A 20,529-nucleotide genomic window follows, 5' to 3' on the forward strand; every position below is an offset into this window, starting at 1 on the left:
TATCGGACTTCCTGTATGATATTGGCGAGAGAGACACCGAATGCGCTTGATAACGCGCAACAGCATTCTCGAGCAGGGATGATTTCCAACTGATATTCGCGCCAAGATAATACGCCTGATGCTGCGCACCAGTCACATAACGTGATCGCTTTTTTCATGATGATCCCGTAGCCTTACAAAGAAGCTCCTTATGCTAGGACAAGTCGCCTGACGTATCCACAACCACGCTCGCGGCGTAATCGCTAACAACGCCGGGGGAAGCTTTTGGCTCATGCTGGTAACGCCAAAAGTTTCGCCTTTGCGCAAACGCACCTCGCTTTCATTCTCTCCTTCTGCCTCTGATCACTCTTTCTTTCTCTATCCTTGTTTCTCTCAGTATTCGTCGCGCATACACCTTCTCGCGCCGGTGTAAGGACGTCCGCGACACTCGTAGGGAAGGATCTTCCTACACAGAGAAACGCAGCCACACCACCCTCACGCGTCCTCCGCCCTCGCCACGCTCGCGCCGAGGCGTCCGTCGGCGTTGGAGTCGCTGATGGCGAACGGGAAGGGAGATGATGGTCGTGTGAGCGCGTTGGTGGAGGTGGATGACGGTGGCGGCAGCGACGGCGACGGCGGCAGCGGCGGCGGCGGCGGTGGTGGTGGTGGTGGCAGTGGTGGTGGTGGTGGTGGTGGTAGCGGCGACGGCGGTGGTGGTGGCAGCGACGGAAGGTAGTTTCTGGGCGGTGGAGGGCGCGGATCGTCGTCCGCAAAGTCGTGCGTTCACCCCGTGCGCCGCGACGACGACAACAGGGCGTCGTTCGTTCTCTGGAGCGAGCGAGCGTGTCCGCCGGGGGTTTCGCCTCCCGCGGAAACTTCCCCTGGAACGGCATACCCGCGTACCGATCCACGCGCGGCCCGAGCCTGCTGCGGGCAAGCGCCGGGGTCCCTGCGGGACTGAATTGCGCCGCGTCTCCAGGCGACCCTCCGTGGCCGGCGAGCCTCGCGGCGATCTACGTTCGCGATCAGCGGCACGTTTCGCCGTGCACCACGTGGTTCCACCGTCGGACGTGGCGATCCTATCGCTCGCGACGCCGCACATCTGGTGTAGATCGCGTGTTACACGCCGAGCAAGGGTCGGTTCGTGGCCCGCGTGGCCCGTGTTGTTGCCCGAAAGAGTTCGCGAGAATCCGTTCAATTATGAAAACGGACGGAAGACGCCGCGATTGAGGCTCTTGTGTCTCGTCTCGCACAGGCCTGCGACCTATCTTTGAGCTTTGGGTATCTAGTAGGCGTCTTCTTCCGGAGGAAACTCGATCAAAGCTCGCGGCGCGTTCGTCCGGCTCGAGAGGAATTCACGCTCCAGCTGGACAGAAGCGTGGATTAGTTCCTCGCATGTGACACTGCCAAGATATCCTTCATCATAGAGAGACCCGCGTCACGTGGCCTAAGAGAGAAACGATTCGTGAAGCGAACGCGCTGCCTGAAGACGACTCGCGGAAAAGACTCACGCGGATGTAACGTGGCTGCCGAGCCGACGCCGAATGCGACTGATCAACGAGTGTGGATGCTGAAAGTCTGGCGAAAGTGTCCGGAGGATACGAGCGAGAGCTCGCCGAGTGTTCTCGAGGCGGAAGTAGTGTGTCATCTCGCGGTGGATGATCGCTCGAGTGAGAATCGCGGAAGAATCGCCTTGTGATGAAGTGAAAGATCCAGTCGGTTGTGTGAGGTGGCAGCGAATGAGCGCAGTGTTGTTAGTGAAACGAATCCGGATCCGCCGTCCTAATCGTTGAAGCCGGTCGATCTGCACGGATCGCCCGCACGTCCTACCTGTTTTGGATTACCCTGTACAAACACGAAACGTCGTGGATTCGCGCCCTTCGTCGCTACGGCGAGCACGTGAATCGCCCCTTAAAGCGGGGATCGATCGGGCCACTTGCGTACGAAACGTGGACTGGTAAGTTCCACGAAGGAAGGGAGACTTGGCGGTCGTGGACACTCGTCGGCAAGACGATTTTACAGGACGGTTCTTACCGATCCCGGGATGTTTCGCTGACGTCCCTGTCGCGACAAAAAGGAGAGTAATGCGCGCCGGGGAGTTCCCTCACGCGAAGAAAGCGAGTTGTTGACTCACGTTATCGCGTAGGGTTACGACGTCTGTGAAATTTTCTTTGAGTTCCGCGAGCACGGCTGACACAGTCGAGCACAGTTTCTTCGGACTTGCCCCTGAAGAGGGTCGAGTCCTTTCTCCGATTGACGGGGTCGATTGTTTCTTGGCGGACGCTTGACAGGTCGGTTAGGTGTAGCTCGCGAAGGGACTTTATAAGGATCCAAACAAGAAAAGAGCTCGCACTGGTGTCGTCGTGGTGACGGCGCGCGAGTACGTATGCATGCCGACGTATCGTCAATCCACGTCAATTGCTCGATAAAGAGGCAGGTGTATTGTTCACCGTTCATCACCGGTCGGTCGGTCGGTCGTTATTAATGATTGCCACTCCGTGATATTGTTAGCTGTTATGTATCGGGCGGCTCGATTAAACCTGATGACGGCGTTATTTATAAGACATTTCGATATTTTTCAACGCTGCGCGATCGATAGGCACACGCATTAGGTAATATCGTGGTTAAATCAAATTTACGAAACGAAAGGGAAGGAATGTGATGAGAATTTCGATCAGATATTCATCGCTGGGACGCTGATTATGTTAACACATACCTTCTCGCTCGCGGGATGGTTTTCACGTTTAATTTCTGTCACACGTACAGACTGAATCGCGGAGCATAGATATTCCTGCCATGTATAAAGGGGTCTGGTTATTTAACCGTTTCGATATTGTGCGAGCTGACTGAATATTCCTTTCGAGTAAAAATGACTCTTGAAAATTGCTTCCGACCGTTTGACTCGGCTCGCGATTTCTTTCGGAATTTGAGGAACGTTCCGCGAGTTATGCGGAGGGAAAGAAGAGGTTTCCTTGGGTCAAAGAAAAAAAGAAGACTTCGCGTGTGGTGGGAACATAATTTGGACAAATCCGTATTGTTTTAATTGGACCTGAACAATTAGTTACTCAAATCAAATAGATATCTTTGAACATACTTAAAAAATTGTCATATATAGAATTGGCTGTAAAAGCTACATCTCTGACATTTAGAAAAGTAAATGTGCAGCGCGCGACTGATAGAAAAAGATCGACGAGAAAGTAGAATTTGGGAGAGCAATTTCGATAGTTTTATTTCCGACATTTGTATAATTTTTTCTTTATAGCTTTTTCGATTGGGTATTTAATTTTCGATGGTGGTTATTCGCTCCCAGAGAAATAAATTGCTGGATATAGCTAAAAAAATATCCGCGAAATTCACATACATGCTCATAGATGTACATACTCTACATCTCCATAATACTCAGTAAAAGAAACGCACCACATGTAATTGGTGCGGGAAAATTGATGAAGAAGCAGAATTTAGAAGAGCTTTCGAAAATATTTTACCTCTGGAAATCGTACAGTTTCTCTAATAGAGTGTTTAATTTTTATACACGACCGACAGTAGTTATACCTAAATATATAAATTATTGGATATAATTAAAGAATTTTCACGAAATTGACTATATATGCTACATCTCTAATATTAAAAGTAGCTCGTGACTGATATGAGAAAATTTACGAAAGAGCAGAATTTAAAAGAATTATCTCGAAATTTTTGCCTCTGAAAATTGCGTGACTTCTCTAATTGTTTATTTAATTTCTACATGTAATCGACAGTGATTATATCCGGGAAAAATAAATCACTAAATGTAATCAAGGAATTCTCTCGAAATTGACTACAAAAATGCCAAGTCTCTAATATTTATAAAAATAAGCACACGTGATTGACATAAGAAGATTCATGAAGAAACAGTATATAAAAATAGTATATAAAAGCAGTATATATAAAAAAATTTATCTCGAAATTTTGCCTCTGCAAATCGTATGGATTTTCTGAGTGTTTAATTTTTATATATAACCGACGGTGATCATGTATCCAAGAGAAATATAAATCACTAAATATAAAATTGCGCAATTTACTATAAATGCTATGTCTTTAATATTTATGAAAAAATAACCATACAACACGTGACTGACATAAAAATTCATGAAGGAACAGAATATAAAAGAGCTCGAAATGTTTATTTCTGGAAATCGCATGGTTTCTCTAAATGTGTTTAATTTTTACACATAATCGATGGTATAATTACATCCGGAAAAAATAAGTCGCTAAATATGATTAAAGTACTTCCAATCGATTCAAAATCGATTGTAAATGTTACATCTCATTTAGAAACAAAAACACAGCATGTGACTGATATGAGAAGATTTACGAAAGAGTAGAATTTAAAAGAGTCGAAATTTTCACCTCTGAAAATGTTTGCCTCTGGAAATCGCATAGCTTCTCTAATCGTGTATTTAACTTCTATGTACAGCCGACGGTGATTATGTTCAAAAGAAATATAAATCGCTAAACATAATTATGAAATTTCCGCGAAATTTATTCTAAATGCTATGTCCCTAATATTTATAAAAAATAACCACACAACACACACGTGACTGTGTGTGATATAAACTGATTGACGACAGGGCAGAATTTACAAGAACTGTCTCGAAATGTTTGCCTCTGGAAATCGCATAGCTTCACTAATCGAGAGATTAATTTTTACACGTAACCGACGGTGGTTATCCGTTTCAAGGAGAACGATCGAATTACCATCGCAAAGGAGTTGTGACGGTCACTATCAGAGAGAGTTTTCTACTAATTCGCGGCGGAGCACACGACGACGACGGTGCTCTCACACGCGATGCTTGAACACGATTTCGGGCGTCGAGCCTCGCGTGTCTCGAGCGAGGGTGAGAAAGCTCTTGTTTACGCGAGCACGAAACCACCTCCACAAGCATTGACGCGTTCAATTAACCACCCGCCAGGATTAGAACCTGCGAGCGATATCGACTTACAAAGTTTCTTCTGCTCGATCGATATAAGAACGTAGGCGTGCACGTTCTCGGCGAGAGTAAATCACGTAAATCAGTCCGAGGCAGCGATATATCGCCGCTCGCGCGGGCCGTAAATAATGGAAAACAGGTGGTCCTACGACAGGACGAGGCGTCGCGTCAAAGTATACGAGGTTTTCCGGGATGTAAGGAGGAAAGTTACGCGCGCTCATAGTCCCGCCCACTCGAATACTTTTCTCTAGTTGCCCGAAATTATTCGGCGCATCGCGGATATGTCGCCCAGGATTATCACCGTGAAAGCTGTCGCGCGGCTGGGACGCGAATTTCAATGAGACGTATATATGTATATACGCACGTATATACGGGGTGCCTGATGCAATGCTCGTGTATATAATATACACAGATAGAATTCATCAAATTGAGCGAAGAAGTTCTGCATCATTTTGCAAACAACCACGATACACTGATGAGGCATTAATTCAAGAAAATTGGAAAGGGCAAATAAATGTCTGTGACACAGTGAGACGAGTTCTGTTGCGAAGTCTCATCCAAGATAACTGGATCTGCTGACAATCTTGTGACAACAACGGGCAATGCGTAATGCCGGATAATGAAGACACTCAAACAGACTCATGATTGTCATGACGTGAGACAGTAGACGGCGAGACGATGACGTGAGATTGCACTGAATTAATCATTAAATTATATAATAACGTATTTGTTTGGTTATATTGACGCAAGATTTGTATCAGATTGTTACATTTTGCATGACATATTGTTTTGAGAACATCTTGATCATTTTTTCCGTTTCTTCATCATTCTTCATCATTTATATCTTGATCATTTTTTTGCATATCTTTTTCGTAATTCTATGTAACAAATATGAAATGCTATATGAAACATTTATAGGAGACGCAAGGCTTACAAATCAACTTGAAACTGTCGTAAGGATTAAAAATTGACTCGAAATTTACTGTCAAAATTTACGCACACCTGTCTATCTGGGTGTGCATTCCAGATTGCAAGAGATGCTAAGAGATTGCCAAGACCCAAATAGAAAGGTGTACGTAAATTTGGCAGCAACTTTACAAGTCGATCTTTAAAGGTTGCATCCTTTATAGGTGGTTCACATGACACTGATATTTACCGCATGAAATGATAAAGTAGAAATACGAAAGAAATAGGAAAAAAATTATGAAAATTTGTTCTAAACAATCCATCATGTCAAATGTAATATAAAATCTGAGTGCAATTCTTAATAAGTTTGTTGCTGCATCAATATAATAAAAAGATTTACGTTATTATAATATATGACGTAAATTTAATGATTAATTCAATATAGTATATTTGGCTCATAAATATAATTTAAGAAATTGTAAAATTTCTATCATCGATTATTTCACGCCGTGATCATCGTGGAAGTCTGTCTGAGGAGATTGTCATTAGATATAGGCATTTTGGACTTTGAAAAGCTCGTCCTGTCGCATCACACACACACACACACACTTATTTATTAAATTTTTGTCATTAATATCTTAGAAATTATTGTAATTGTTCGCAAAATATTTTAGAATTTTTTTGTTTAGCCTGACGAGTTCTACCTGCACATGAGCGAATTGGACACCCTGTATATGTAGAAATGTACGTACGTATGAAGCTTCCGTCGGGCTTTTAACGAAAGTATCGAAAAAGCGTTGACCGCGACTGATATCTGATGTGGACGAGTAGGATCGACCGCCACTTTATTCGATCGAGTGTGTATTGGCACGCGTGTATGTGTGTACCTGTATCTATCCAAGTGTCGATACTTGAATACATACTAATCATTTGCGGTCGACTAGACCGTCATGGCTGCGTTAAAGTTGATGTTTTATTATTTATACCCGTGACCTGCGCTGATATCTCTTACAAAACAATAGCTGACCCTCATTGCGATTAGCATTGTGTAACAAAGTGGTAACAGAATGACAAGTGATGTGAATAAAGTGGTAACAAAAATAATCGCGCTCGATGGTGAACGTGTGTCTATCAGGACAGACACGTTTACGTAAACTTTATTAGTCGATTTGAAAATTGCATTCCTTATGAGTGGTTCATACAGATACTCAGATTTATCAAATAAAATAACCAAACATAAAAGGGAGAATAATCATCAAGATTTGCCCAAAACAATGTGTCATGTGGAAGGTAATATAAAAACTTGAGTGTCAAATTTTCTGTGCACTTATTTTTATATCAATATAACAAAAAATTTACATTATTTTATAATGTAAATTTAATGATTAATTCCATACAGTAAATTTACTTCACAAAATGCAATTTTAATATCCTGTCGTGATGAAGTCTATTTAAATATGCACTGCAAAACAGTAGCCAGATAGATTTTCATAATTATCACGAAATAATCGACGATGCAAACTTTACAATTTTGCTTATTATATTTCGAGAATAAATGTTCTCGAATTTTCTATCGAATTATTTATCAAATTTACATCGTACGATTATGTAAATTTTACGCGGTAATAAATTGATTAAATGTTATGCAAATTTTCATACTGCATTTTATACAACATATTGTTTTGAGCAAATTTTTATTGTTTTTTTCATACTCTTATTTCGTCATTCCATGTAAGAAATAGGAGTGTTATATAAACGCGCAGGCTTTACAAATCATGACTAACAAAGTTGACTGCCCTAAAGCAAGATATCCAAAATGGCTTTAAGGTATATATAGATAAATTTAACGTGTATATAGATAAACCTAACCTAATAGACCTAACCTAATAGACCTAACCTAATTGACAATATTTACTGAGTGCATCAAAATATAATATCACCATTGATAAACACTGCGATCTTGAGATATAAGGCGATTTAAAAAAAATCTTTTTAAAGCGCTATCATGAACCATGAAGCTTATAAAACTTAGAAATATTTGTTTTATATGTATTGTTACTGTCAAGTACCTATCATTGACATAATATAATCGCATAAAAAAATAGATTAGGAATAAATGTAGTATAAAATAATTCTTCATATCCATCGTCAGGACATCGCGCAGACATCGCACAGCAACGTTGCTATTCCAATAGACTGATGTACATAAATTTTACAGCAACTTGGAGTATATTAAATCGCGAAATTCGGCAACGTTGTGTCCATTATGACTGATCAGATCGCATTCATATTTTTATCACATAGAATGACGAGATAGAGATAAGAGAGAGAAATACGAAAAAAGTGATAGAATATTTCATGTTAAATGTAATATAAAAATTTGAGTGTAACCTTCAGTAAATTTGTCGTTACATTAATACAACAACAAAAATTTCACATTATTGTATAACGTAAATGTAACAATTAGTTCAGTATAGTATATTCATATTATAATGTAATTAAAAAAATTGTTAAGTTTCTATCATCGTCTGTCTCATGTCGTGATAATCGTGATAGTCTATTACCTCATATCTGAGGAATCATAAAACAGCCATAATATGCGTGCAGCAGCCGACTGTTTCAAGTCTATTTTTGCACTAACAACAGTGCAGTTTCGGGTTTGTTGCGATCAAAATATGACGTTCATTTTGTCAAATGTATACATCAGCAGTGATATCCTCGTCTGTAGGTCTGAAAAATCGGTTTCCCTACACAGCGAGAACGATTTATTGAATCAAATAAGTATTTCTTTGGAATAGTCCAAACAAATTATTTGGTTGACAACAAAAATGTTTCTTTGGAACTAAGCCGCAAATAAATATTTTTGTTGCGTCAAACAAAATTTTGTTCGATCAATCAAAAAAATCGTTTGGACTATTCCAAAGAAGTGTTTGATTCAACCAAATCGTTCTCTCTGTACTTTACTGTCTTATACCTGACTGCAATTGCTCGCATGTCTGTTGCGATCGTGACTTTTAATGGGCATTAGTATACCTACAAGATGCACCTGGTTTCAGCCGTATACGCTCCAAGGCTAGTGGCCCATGAATGATTTGGGTTCCCTCCTTTGCGTACACCCGTCTATCTGGCTAACGTCCGACCCAAATGACGGGACTAATCGCGATCGATTTGCGCATTAACACCGACGAAAGCGCGCGCACTCTCGATCAAACGACTTCGTTCTCTCGATCGTTCTGGTCTCATTATCGCCGGCTAATTAGGCGCCACCGTCGCGCGGCGCCGCGCGAACAATACGACGACGACGACAGCGATAAGAAATCAGATTGTGCCGGATGAAAAAGGCGGCCGATAATAGCGTGTAATTAACGCGACGAATATGGGAAACGGTCATCGACGGCGAAAATTATGCGCCTCGCGAAGTAACGAGATACACAACGCGCGTGACAACGCGAAAACAGGAGCTTAATGCAAAATGTACACGCTCGCGCTCGCCAGTTCGCTCGCGCCGATAGGGCTAGAGGGATATTCCTAGCAGATTAATATATACGCACATATATGTATATGGATATATACAGAAAGCATATATGTAGAAAGCAAGAGCGAGAGAGAAGAAGTGGGTTATATCGCGCTTAGTCGATCGATCGCGCGTGTTTCGGGTGTGTGTGCCAGAGCATCCGTAGCGAGCAGGCGCTTGATTTGAAATCGTCGTCACGGCACCACCTCGGCGTGGTCCGCGTGCTGCTTGACCTCGGGAGGCGGGACGGATGAACGCGGGTCGGCAGGGTATCCGCGACGGAAAGGAGCATCCGCGGCGCGCTAATTAAAGCCGTTCGCGCGCTCCCCGAAGATGTCGCCGGCGAAATTGATTATCCGTAATTGGGGCTTGACGCGCTATACCGTGCGCGCTATACGGCGTGGTCGGCGGGCGGCACAACAGCGACTCGACAGCCTGTATCGGAAGTCGACGTCAATAAGCCTCACACAGAGCCGCAGCAACGCAGCAGCAGCAGCACGCTGCCATACACAGGCTACGATCGGGCCGGATTACAATGGCCGACCGCGCAAAAAGCGATAGCGAAATAGAAACGTAGAAATCGGAAATGGCCGGCCGACTGCGCACTCTTTCTCGCGAACGCGAACGAGCGCGCCGTCGGTATCGGTGGAGTTGTCGTTTCACCCCGCGGAATGCGAACAAAATTCGGTGACTTCGCGACTCGAACAGGCCTGCGATCGCTAGATAGTTGACCAGTAGAGATGCGCGACTTTGCGATATATCGCGAGCACTGCTCGATTTTCTTTTCTTCAGTCGCAATGCGATACGAAATTGGACACAAAATCGCGCCTGCAATTCAAAATCACTCGTATTGTCGTTGTAGTTAAGCATTTATGCATAATCGCGCGACAGAATCTATGATATTTTATACTATCTGATTCAAACTTACACATTTAGAAGCATGATGGGATTATGCCATTATAATAGCCCTAAAAAATGTCAGTTGCATTATTTTTTTTATATATGATTTATATATATGTATTTTTTTTATGTTTCAGAAGATTACCGAAGATTGCTACACTTAATATTGATTATCATTAATATTTTAGTAAAAAAAAAAAAAATAATAAAGAAGATAATCTTATTGTTTTACGAGAAACATGTTGTCAATAAATAGTTATAATTAATTAAACGCGCAGTAACATATCCTTATGTATTGCATGTCTTGATTACTTTTAAAAATGTTTGAAAATTAATGACTCGGAAACAAACAAGTTTTATAAAATGTTTTCTATTTTATCCCGCGTAGAAAGCATAACGAGATTAAGTGTTTTATCTTTTTAAGGAAATATCATTTAATTTCATTGTGCTTTCATTTTTAATTATTGTTTCTGTGATTTATTTATTTTTAATGTAAGTAACATTTAAACTTTACTGTTCCTATTTCATAAGTCGCAAATCCTTAGAGGCCAAATGGACTTTCATGACTTTCATCGCGAAATCATCGACAATGGAAACTCAAAAATATTTTGTTACATAATATTTTTCTCATATTTAGCAAATATACTGCACTGAATTAATCGTTAAATTTATACCACACGCAATCATATAAATTTTCTCTTATATTAATGCAGCTACAAATTTTCCATAAGTTATACTCAAATTTCCATATTGAATTTTACATGACGTGTTGTTTTGAGTCAATTGTGACATTTTCGCGCATTATTTTTGTATGACTATCTCGACATTTCATGTGATAAATATGAATGCCACATAAACTATTCGTACAAGATACAGCCTTTACAAATTGACCAAATTTACGAACACCTGTCTACCTGAATAGATTCGTGAGATAGGTGTAGTCGTTTCTATAAATTCAAATAGACTTTCGCGACGAGAAATAATTGATGATGAAAACTACAATGTTCTTAATTATATACATTTATAAGGAAAATATATTATATTGAATTAATAATTAAGTTTATGTACAATATTACAATATTACAATTTAATATTTTCTGTTATATTTAAACAGCTATGAATTTGCCAAAGGTTATGCTCAAATTTTCATATTGAATTTTGTATGATATATTGTTTTATACATTGTTTTATACAGCAAATTTTGAGAAATCTTTATATATTTTCGTATTTTTATTTCATCATTCTACGTGGTAAATACAAGTAGAATAGCATAACTGTTGCTAAATTTACGTACATTTGTTTATATAGATGTGTTCGCGAGATAAAGATAGCCAGATAGACTTTCATGATTATCACAATATGAGACACATACAAGCGATGATGGGAACCCCACAATTCTTTTAATTATATTTATGAAGTAAATATATCGTATTGAATTAATCATTAAATTTACAAGCAATAATTTTTTATTATATCGATGTAGTTATAAATTCGTTGAAAGTTTTACTCAAATTTTTGTATTAAATTTCGCATGACGTATTGTTTTATTTAATTTTAATAATATTTTTCGCATTTTTTTCATATTTCTTAAACATTATTTTATGTCATGTGATAAATACGAGTGTTACACGAGGTATTTGTAAAAAAATGCAATCTTTACAAGTCGACTAGTATAAAGTCGCTGCCAGTTTTACATACACTCGTCTATCTGACATGCACTATTTGCGAAGTTTACGACACACTTTTCGACAAGTTTATATAACAATGATAGCTGCACTTCTCTTTGCTTCACGCGTCCCGTTAAATTCGCGTGTTTTTAAAAAAACTTGCCTAAAAAGAAGTATTGCGAGCTTCATGCAATCGACTGTATATGCTTTTCTTTTCGATTTTACGAAAGCTCGAGCGGTTCTCGACTTCGTTTAAACAAAACTGATAGTAGATCACGGGCTGTGAGTTTCTGCGATATTTTGGGGAAGACACGACCGCAATCAATGATTCATTTAACGCGAAAACAGCGCTCGAACGTGTTCTAATGTCTATGACGCAGTCGTTGAAACGTAAATGCGCAGAGTTTCGCGTGCACAGAGAGAGAGAGAGAGAGAGAGAGAGAGAGAGAGAGAGAGAGAGAGAAGGAGGGGGAAAGAGGGAGAGAAATTGGCCGCATTTTCAGATTAAGCCGGGACCGTCGTTGATTAATTTGCTGTCGCGCACGAGCTTTAATCGAGCAAGCCGTGTAGGTATGACAGGCAAAGAGAAATAACGAGATTTACATCAGTTAGTAGTTATCTGCGTCATCAATTTATCGACTTTATCATCGCGGTCAGTGCGCGTTAGATATTGGATTTGCAGGCGGGGCGCTTTTCGACGATGGATTTTAATTTCGTCGACGCCACCGCTACGGTATTTCGACGCGACCTGTCGATCGTAACGAGCGTGCGTACACTCGCGCGAGCGCGAGGGAAAAAAGCGCAAGAAAATAATGAAAATATGATTCACGGAGGACAGGATCGCACGTCGCCGACTCGCCGGGAAGCGCGCACACGGCGCATGAATCCAAGGATAATCTGTTTACAGACGGTCGTATCTGCATTTTCGGCGAATGCATCATAACGCCGAACAGCCGTGTCCTGTTTTTGCACGGCGTTGCTGTAAATCGGCCGGCAGGTTGGGAAGGGGATGACGGTCGACAGGAAAGAGGCGCCAACACTACGCTCGGGACGAACTCGACTCGCGCTGCTTTAATCGACGCAATCGGCTCCCTCGGCAACCCTCGCAACGCGCCGAGTCTTCGGTATGGGCCCTGCCCAATGTCATAATCGCACATGTTTGCGGCTCTTACGGTTCACCATCATTATAGGTGGTCGAGGGATCTTGCGGTTGTGCGTAACGATCAGATCAAAACCGAATTTCCCCTCCGCGTGTATCCGAGCGCGCCGGAGCCGCGCAAGGACCAGCTGTTAGGCCAGGGACACGTAGGAAAACTTAAGCAGTAAGCAGTAAGAAGTAAGCGAATTGACCAGTCGAGGATTCTTCTTCGACGGTCCGAGAATCAGCGACTGTGATTGATCAATTTGCTTACTGCTCATGTTTTACTGCTTCAGTTTTTCTGTGCGCCGTGAACTTTAGCGGGAGCATCGCGGCAAGGACTCTTGCATACAAATTTCCGTAAGCGTAGACTTAAGTTGAAAAACCAATCAGGACATCGCTTTATTTTTGCGCTTACTCTAGAAGAAGATAAAAATAACGATGTAACTAAAACTTAGACTGAGTAACTAGAATTTCAACCGGTTGGATTCTAGTTACTTCTACATAACAGTTTTACCGTCAGTTTTATCTTCTTCTAAAGCACGCTAAGATAAAGCCATATCCTGATTGGTTCTTAAGTTTATGTCTTACGTCTACGGTTACGGAAATTTGTGTGCGGGAGCCCCAATAGTTCGACGAGAAATGGCTCGCATGCGCGTTCCTCGATGAGAAAGCCATCCGTTCGTTAGCCAAACACAATGGAGATATAAAACAAAGATAGTACAGAAGTAAAGATAAAAATGACCCAATATAATGGTAATTTACTCGTTAAATTACGGTAAGTTTAAGTAATTTTGGTGAGTTGGTAAAATGTAATTTAGAAAAAATTCCAGAAATTAAAAATTTTTTATATAAAGTTCATAAAGAACATTTAACCTTGCTTAAAATGAGTAAAATAATTCATTTAACTCATATTTTTTTCATAAAATATTTTAATACTGTATAACAAAAAATACTGTATAATAAAAGATGTGACAGTCTTAGTTTATATCCCAAATTTTTCATATGAGGAACGAAAACACTTAAAATGTGTATATGTGGAAAACAAAATAATCTTTCTATATAATTGCACTACTATCGGAATATCTAATCTAAGCAAAAATATAAAATAATTTTAAATAATAAAATAAAAAAGCTACATTTCAAATGTAAATAAAAATTATAAATTATATAAAAGAATATTAAAAATTTCAGTTCATACACATCGCTCTCTAGTTTTTGTTCGCTGTGTGACTCGTCTTCAGAAGCAAAATCATCTTTCATAACAGTGCTGTTGGCATTCTCATCATAAGAGACAGAGAGTTTATGGGGAATCGGTTTTGTTGTTCTCAAGAAATGTCGCACTGCGACAAGCTTCATCACTCTTTTGTGTTTCGGTCTATCTTTTATATTTATCTTTTCTATACGAAAAATTGTATAAAAAGTAGTTTAGAGTGGCATTTTAAGAAATGGAAACCTTTAATAGCCTCGAAAGATTGATTGAATAGTTACCTTACTTTCAACTTAAAGACATTTCAGAGATTATCAGATGTACATTTGATGAGAATATACAGGAGGGTGTGCTCAAATACAACTGATAAGCTTTGAGAGATTGCTGGAGACACCCTAAGGATCATAATTAGCATAATTTGAATTCAATTATTAATTCAGAATGACATATATATATATATATCTCATAAGTGTAATTAAGAATATTGCAGTTCTCATTATCGATTGTCTCACGTCGTGATAATCGTAAAAGTCTATTGCGTAGATGGCTGTAAGCGATTCGACGGTTTTTCATGGATGTGAGTGCAGCTGCATCTCGCCAGTCAGCCTCGCGTACGCGGATGCTTGGGAATTTTAGCGTGAAACGCGAAGATACGAAAGTGTAATTCATACTTAATGACTGTAATGCGTACTTAACCTAGAAACACGAGGTGGGCTGACGCAGTCACCTCCGAGAGCTCTTGTTTTACAGAAGATAGTGCCGCAGACGGGATTCAAAGAACAAATTGCGGGTTTCTCAAGAATCAGGAATAAAATTAGCATTTTCCGTGTGCACACACTCTCGTTGTCATGTAGCAAATTTGCATATTGACTTTACTGGACGCATTTTTCAACTTACTTTCTCGTCTGTCCACAACAAACGTCACAAACAGACAGACTTTCATGATTATCACGAGGCAAGGCAATCGATGACGGGAACTCTACAATTCTTTTAATTACACACATATTTATGAAGTAAATATACATATTGAATTAATTATTACATTTACATCATGCAATAATATAATACTTTTGTTGCGTTGACAACAAATTTACTAAAAATCATTCTCTCTCAAGTTTTCATATATATTATATTTAATATAATACATTATTTGAGACAAAGTTTGATCATTCTTTTTGTATTTATATTTTATCATCCTATATGATAAATATAAGCGCAATCTGATCAGTCGTAAGGGGCTCAACGTTGCTCAATTTCATAACTTGATGTATCTAAAGCTGCTGTAAAGTTTACGTACATTAGTCTATCGGGCTGGTTCAGTACTACACACGGAGAGAATTTTACCCCGATAGATTGACGCATATAAACTTTACAGCAACTTTAAGTATGTTAAATCAGAAAATCCAGCAACGTTGATTCCTTTAGGACTAATCAGATTGCACTCATATTTTTATCACATAGAATGACAGAGATATGAAAGAAATTTTAAAATAATTATCAAAAGTTTCTCTCCAAACAATATGTTACGATAAATGTAACATGGAAATCTAAGTGTAGTTTTTATTAAATTTGTTGCTGTATCAATGCGGTAAAAATTTTACGTTATTGTATAATGCAAATGCCACAATTAATTTAATACATTTACTTCATAAATGTAACTAAAGGAAAGAAAAAGAGTTTCTATCATTGATTGTCTTACGTCATGATGATTATGAAAATCTGTGTTAGTGTCAAAATCTTTAATTTGAATTTTTTAATCGTGAAATAGATCGACATTCTGCAGCAATTGACTAACCTTTTGTTGTATATATGCTACTTATATTTTAGGAACTTAGATGTGCTATAAAAAAACTTACAATGTTTCTAACTTATTTTACTATGTTCCTTAGCAAGATAGACCTCACTGACAAATCTGCACTATCAGAAGCAAAACTGAAAAAAGTTTATATAAAAAGAAACTATAATACTCTCTCCGTGTAGATGTATATTATTTTCAAAATATATACAATATAAACAATAGACTGTATATATAATAAAAACACTATTTATATGATATATAAAATTGTATATATAATATATAATATACAAAAAACAATGTATCCATATCGTTAGTTTGACTAAATAGTCTTTAAATTATATCTATAGTTCATGTCCTTAATAAAGGATTAAACATCCACATCTTTTTTAACATAAACATCTTTTTTATGTGCACTCAAAACGAAATTATCTGTAATGGTCTGTACATTTGAAAAAAGTTGAAAAAAGAGAGCCGCGTACTTCCTGCAATAACAGCAGCTGGTAGATTTCTCTCACTGTAGTGAAAGTTCTCTCTCTCTCTTTAGTATAAAAAAAAGATAGTTCTAATTTCTCTTTAATATTAGATACTGTTATCTCTCGCATTTTCGAATGCGCGCGAATCACATTGTTCTTGAAATAGACGCGTGCTCGTAATGGCGCGACACGAGGAAGTCATTTCGTTGAACAAAGTTCCGCGATGTACCGATTTTCTGTTTTCCAAGTATTGACTTGTCTTTTGCATCCGAAAGAGGTACTATTTCAAATTAGTCGGAAGCGTAATTCCTTCTTACTTAGATACGAGCGAAATGCAATGCGCCATGGAGTCTCTCTCTCTCTCTCATTTCCTTCCAGGAGAACGTATTATTTCTCCATTTACCCACATAGTTGCGTCTCTTCGTTTCCTATAGCTTTCCCGGATCTCAAGTTTCATTTCGTTCCGCCGGCGCATTTCCAACGCGCTTCACAGAATTTCGGTTGTAATGTCAGGCGCAGTTGCTTGACCTGCAAGCGAAATCTACCGTCGGGAGCGAAGAACAGGGGTGCGTTCGAAAGCCGTTTGAAATGCGCGCAAGCGAGAGATTCTCCTCTCGACCAGAAATTTATCCCATAATCCTGATTAGATCAATCCCAATCAAATGTCTGGTTTGTGCAAAGTAATGTTAGGGGCTTCTCTGATAAGCCGTGTAACACAGCGTAGCAATCAGGATTCTGTTAATAATAATTAACCTATTGTTAATTAGGACTCGATAACATCATCGCATATGAGCCGAACAAGTGATTAGGATCAACCTGATCAAGATCATAGAATAAATTTCTAGTTTGGTTCGCGCTTTCACTGAATCCTTGAAGAAATGCACGACGGTATCTCGAGCAAAATGTGACTGCACTTTTTCGTGGAAAGCAACTCGCACTCTCTCTCTCTCTCTCTCTGTCTCTCTTTCTTTCTCCCTATATGAACGCTCGCACCTGAAAGTCGAGATATTCTCCGCGCTTGTGTTAGGAATTATTGACGCGTTCCATGCCCGTACACACCGGAAATGCATCGCCTCGGGCCCTTTACGCTCGTCTCGAAATAGCGGTCTCCGTGTCATCGCGCCATAAACTAGATTCGCGCATTTAGTCATAAACATACGTCCCTTCTCGAAGGATCCTGTCTTTCTCTTATGATTCTTCTTTCTGTTTTTGTCTCTCCCTCTCTCATTATGTTTCTTTTTTTCCTCGTACCTCCCTCCTTTCTCTCTTTCTTTCTCTCTATCACATTATTTTTCCCTTGTATGTTTGTATGTTTCTTCTAAGTGTGATAAATATGTTGGATATAATTAGAAAAAAATTCAATTCATTAATATATCTGTACTGGCAATTTTGTCAAGTGCGTTAACTTGGAACCCTAAACACGAGAAAATTTTACCCGGATCAACTGTCTGAACGTGAATGTTCTTAAAAACATGCGTTGGATCTTCTTATTGTAATTTTTGTCAACTTCATCGAATCGCTAAAATATCAATAGACTCATACTCGTATTCCTCCGATATTTTCTATATCGATAAAAAAAAAGAACATTTTGACAAGTTTTGCTGGAACTCTACGAGCAGGTGAAAATGCACTGGATAAAATTTACTCTATACGTAACTTTGTGATGTTTAAGATTGTAGGGTTAAATATATCAAAATGTAAATTCGTAACATCGTCACGTAACCATCATATATTTCATGTTGAATGAACTCACTTACAATAATCGCGTGTAACTTTATAAATAACAGCCCTTAAAGATATTTCCCAAACAATGTAATAACATGCAACATACATAATAATATGATAAACATTTGTAATAAATGCCTTTCTCTCTCTTTCTCTTTTTCTGTCCCTCTCTCTTTCTCTATTTCGTTATCTCACTTCTCGATGAGATACACTAGAAGCCATCGGAAAAATTGCCGTTCTTCCGTCTCCTGCGCCGTAGCTCGCTCCTTCGACAGTCGAAAACGGCGCGCGAGATCTCTTCGCGTTGAGCATACATAATTTCTCAAGTATTCCGTAATGGGGTTAACCGGCACCGTGCGTCTCCCCGCGCGCGGATAACTCGAAAATGCTCGTCCCCCCGGGAGATTCTCGCGCGCGTGCACGTTGTCGTAACGAAAAGGAGTATCGCGAGTCGGGATCTCCGGGCCAGAAAATTGCGAGAGCGGTCTTCCGCCGGCATCTACGCGTGCCGGCATAGTCTCTTCCCGCGGCCGCTTCTTGTTCCCGCTCGTACACTCGCGAGGATTCAATTAGAGGACGGGGGCGCCGACAGCTTAATATATTCCGCGCTCGGTGTAGCGTGTAAGCGAAGTTTACCGTTTCACCGAGGAAAAAAAGGGGGAGGAAGGAGGGTCGGAAGGAGGAAAAGAGAAACCGGCGAGCCGAATAGCCCCGCGCGCGCGCGCGGCATCCCTCGCGTCCCTCCGATACATTACTTTCTCGTTACGGGGTTGAAGCCGCTGCTGTACGTTATATCTGGCGCGAGCGAGTAGGAAGCGTTGGATGCGCGCACGTTTCGCGCAGATTTATATTTTTCGCTTCTATGTCGAAGTTTCCCGCGGGGCGTGGTGGTGTCTTCGGTTCAGTCGTGTAGGACGGAGCGCGGCGCAAAACGACCTCTGCGTGCGGAAAGTGTTCTCTCCGCGGAGCGGAGATCCGGGCACACATCCGCCGTTATTTGAAACATACACGCGTGTGTGTGTGTGTGTGTGTGTGATATTTTGAACGATCAAATATCTATTTGATCATTCACGGGAACGAATAACTCTTTTTTGCAAAGGAAAAAACTACATTTTTAATCGGACGGAAACAAATCGTCCTTTTACAAAGTTCCTTTTACAAAGGAAAAAAGATAATTACTTCCAGCACACGCTTTGACTACCATGGTAGTGGACTAGCGTTATTAATATCACCACCTTTCACTATTTTATGCACAAAATGTAACCAATTTCGTGTAACAAATTGAATGTATAGCCGATAGATAGCCAATAAAACGAGCTAACGCACTCCGGTAAAAATTTAAAATTTAATTTAGTTTTAAAACAGTTACAGAATTTAACAGTATTTTAAATTTTGTTTAATAATTGGGGAATAAAGCTATCCAAAATCCGAATCAAGATATAACGTTTTTCTTGCAATTACTGCGCACGAAAGACGCGCAGAATTTAAGCCCATTCACTAAACAAAAACAGGACAGAAGATGAATAGAAACTATTCAACTGATTAACAATCGAGTCTGCTACTTATAAAATGGACAGGTTTCCTTCAATAATTTTTCATTTTTTGTGCATACAATTGAAAATTTTTAATGTTAATTAAAATCATAGCGCACAGGAAGTCTTTGGTATTTGATATATATTTTCTCTCCCGTTTTTCGCCTTTTATATGACATCCTTCTCAATCATTAAATGACATATCGCACTCTTGCTCTTCAAAAGTGACATTAGTAAAAAATTAAATTTTCCAGAAAAGAGAAAAAACTATTTATCAATTTGACAAAAAATTATTGACTAATCAAGTAATATCTCGGCAAAAAAATATACTCTTAGAAACATGATCAAATGTCATTTTTGTTCTTTTTGGTTCATAATCTCTACCTTGATTCTAATTTGACTCATTCGTGACTAATAATAACTAGAAAATCACATTTTTTGAGTTGTGTCAATTTTGAAGCAAGGATGCATGTGTTCTTTTGTCTATTCTTGAAGTTGTACTATTTTATCAGATTTTTAGTTTGAGTTATGGCACCAGTTTTCATTTGCCATTATCATCAGAATAGTCTAAAATATTTTTTTTTTTATAAAATCCTGTGATTCCCAAATATTTGATTAAAATAAATTTAGTTAAGATTAAAATAAATCACCTTGTATAAAATAATATAAAAAATATATTTATTATATATTTAATTTATATAATTTAATTATAAATAT

At 39.4% G+C, this 20,529-nt stretch overlaps 1 protein-coding gene across 1 annotated transcript in view; it reads left to right on the forward strand.

Annotated features, from left to right (window-relative positions):
* The first annotated feature begins 874 nt into the window (after positions 1–874).
* LOC116848412 overlaps positions 875–20,529 on the forward strand; it is a 751,173-nt gene continuing 731,518 nt past the window's right edge. The window contains exon 1 of the mRNA XM_032824486.1: positions 875–1,936. The gene's annotated coding sequence lies outside the window, so the exon portion shown is untranslated. The remainder of the gene's footprint in view (positions 1,937–20,529) is intronic.

Source organism: Odontomachus brunneus, unplaced genomic scaffold (assembly GCF_010583005.1).
Source record: "Odontomachus brunneus isolate Ranch 3 - 2012 unplaced genomic scaffold, Obru_v1 Obru_scaffold_095, whole genome shotgun sequence".
NCBI classification, from domain to species: Eukaryota; Metazoa; Arthropoda; class Insecta; order Hymenoptera; family Formicidae; genus Odontomachus; species Odontomachus brunneus.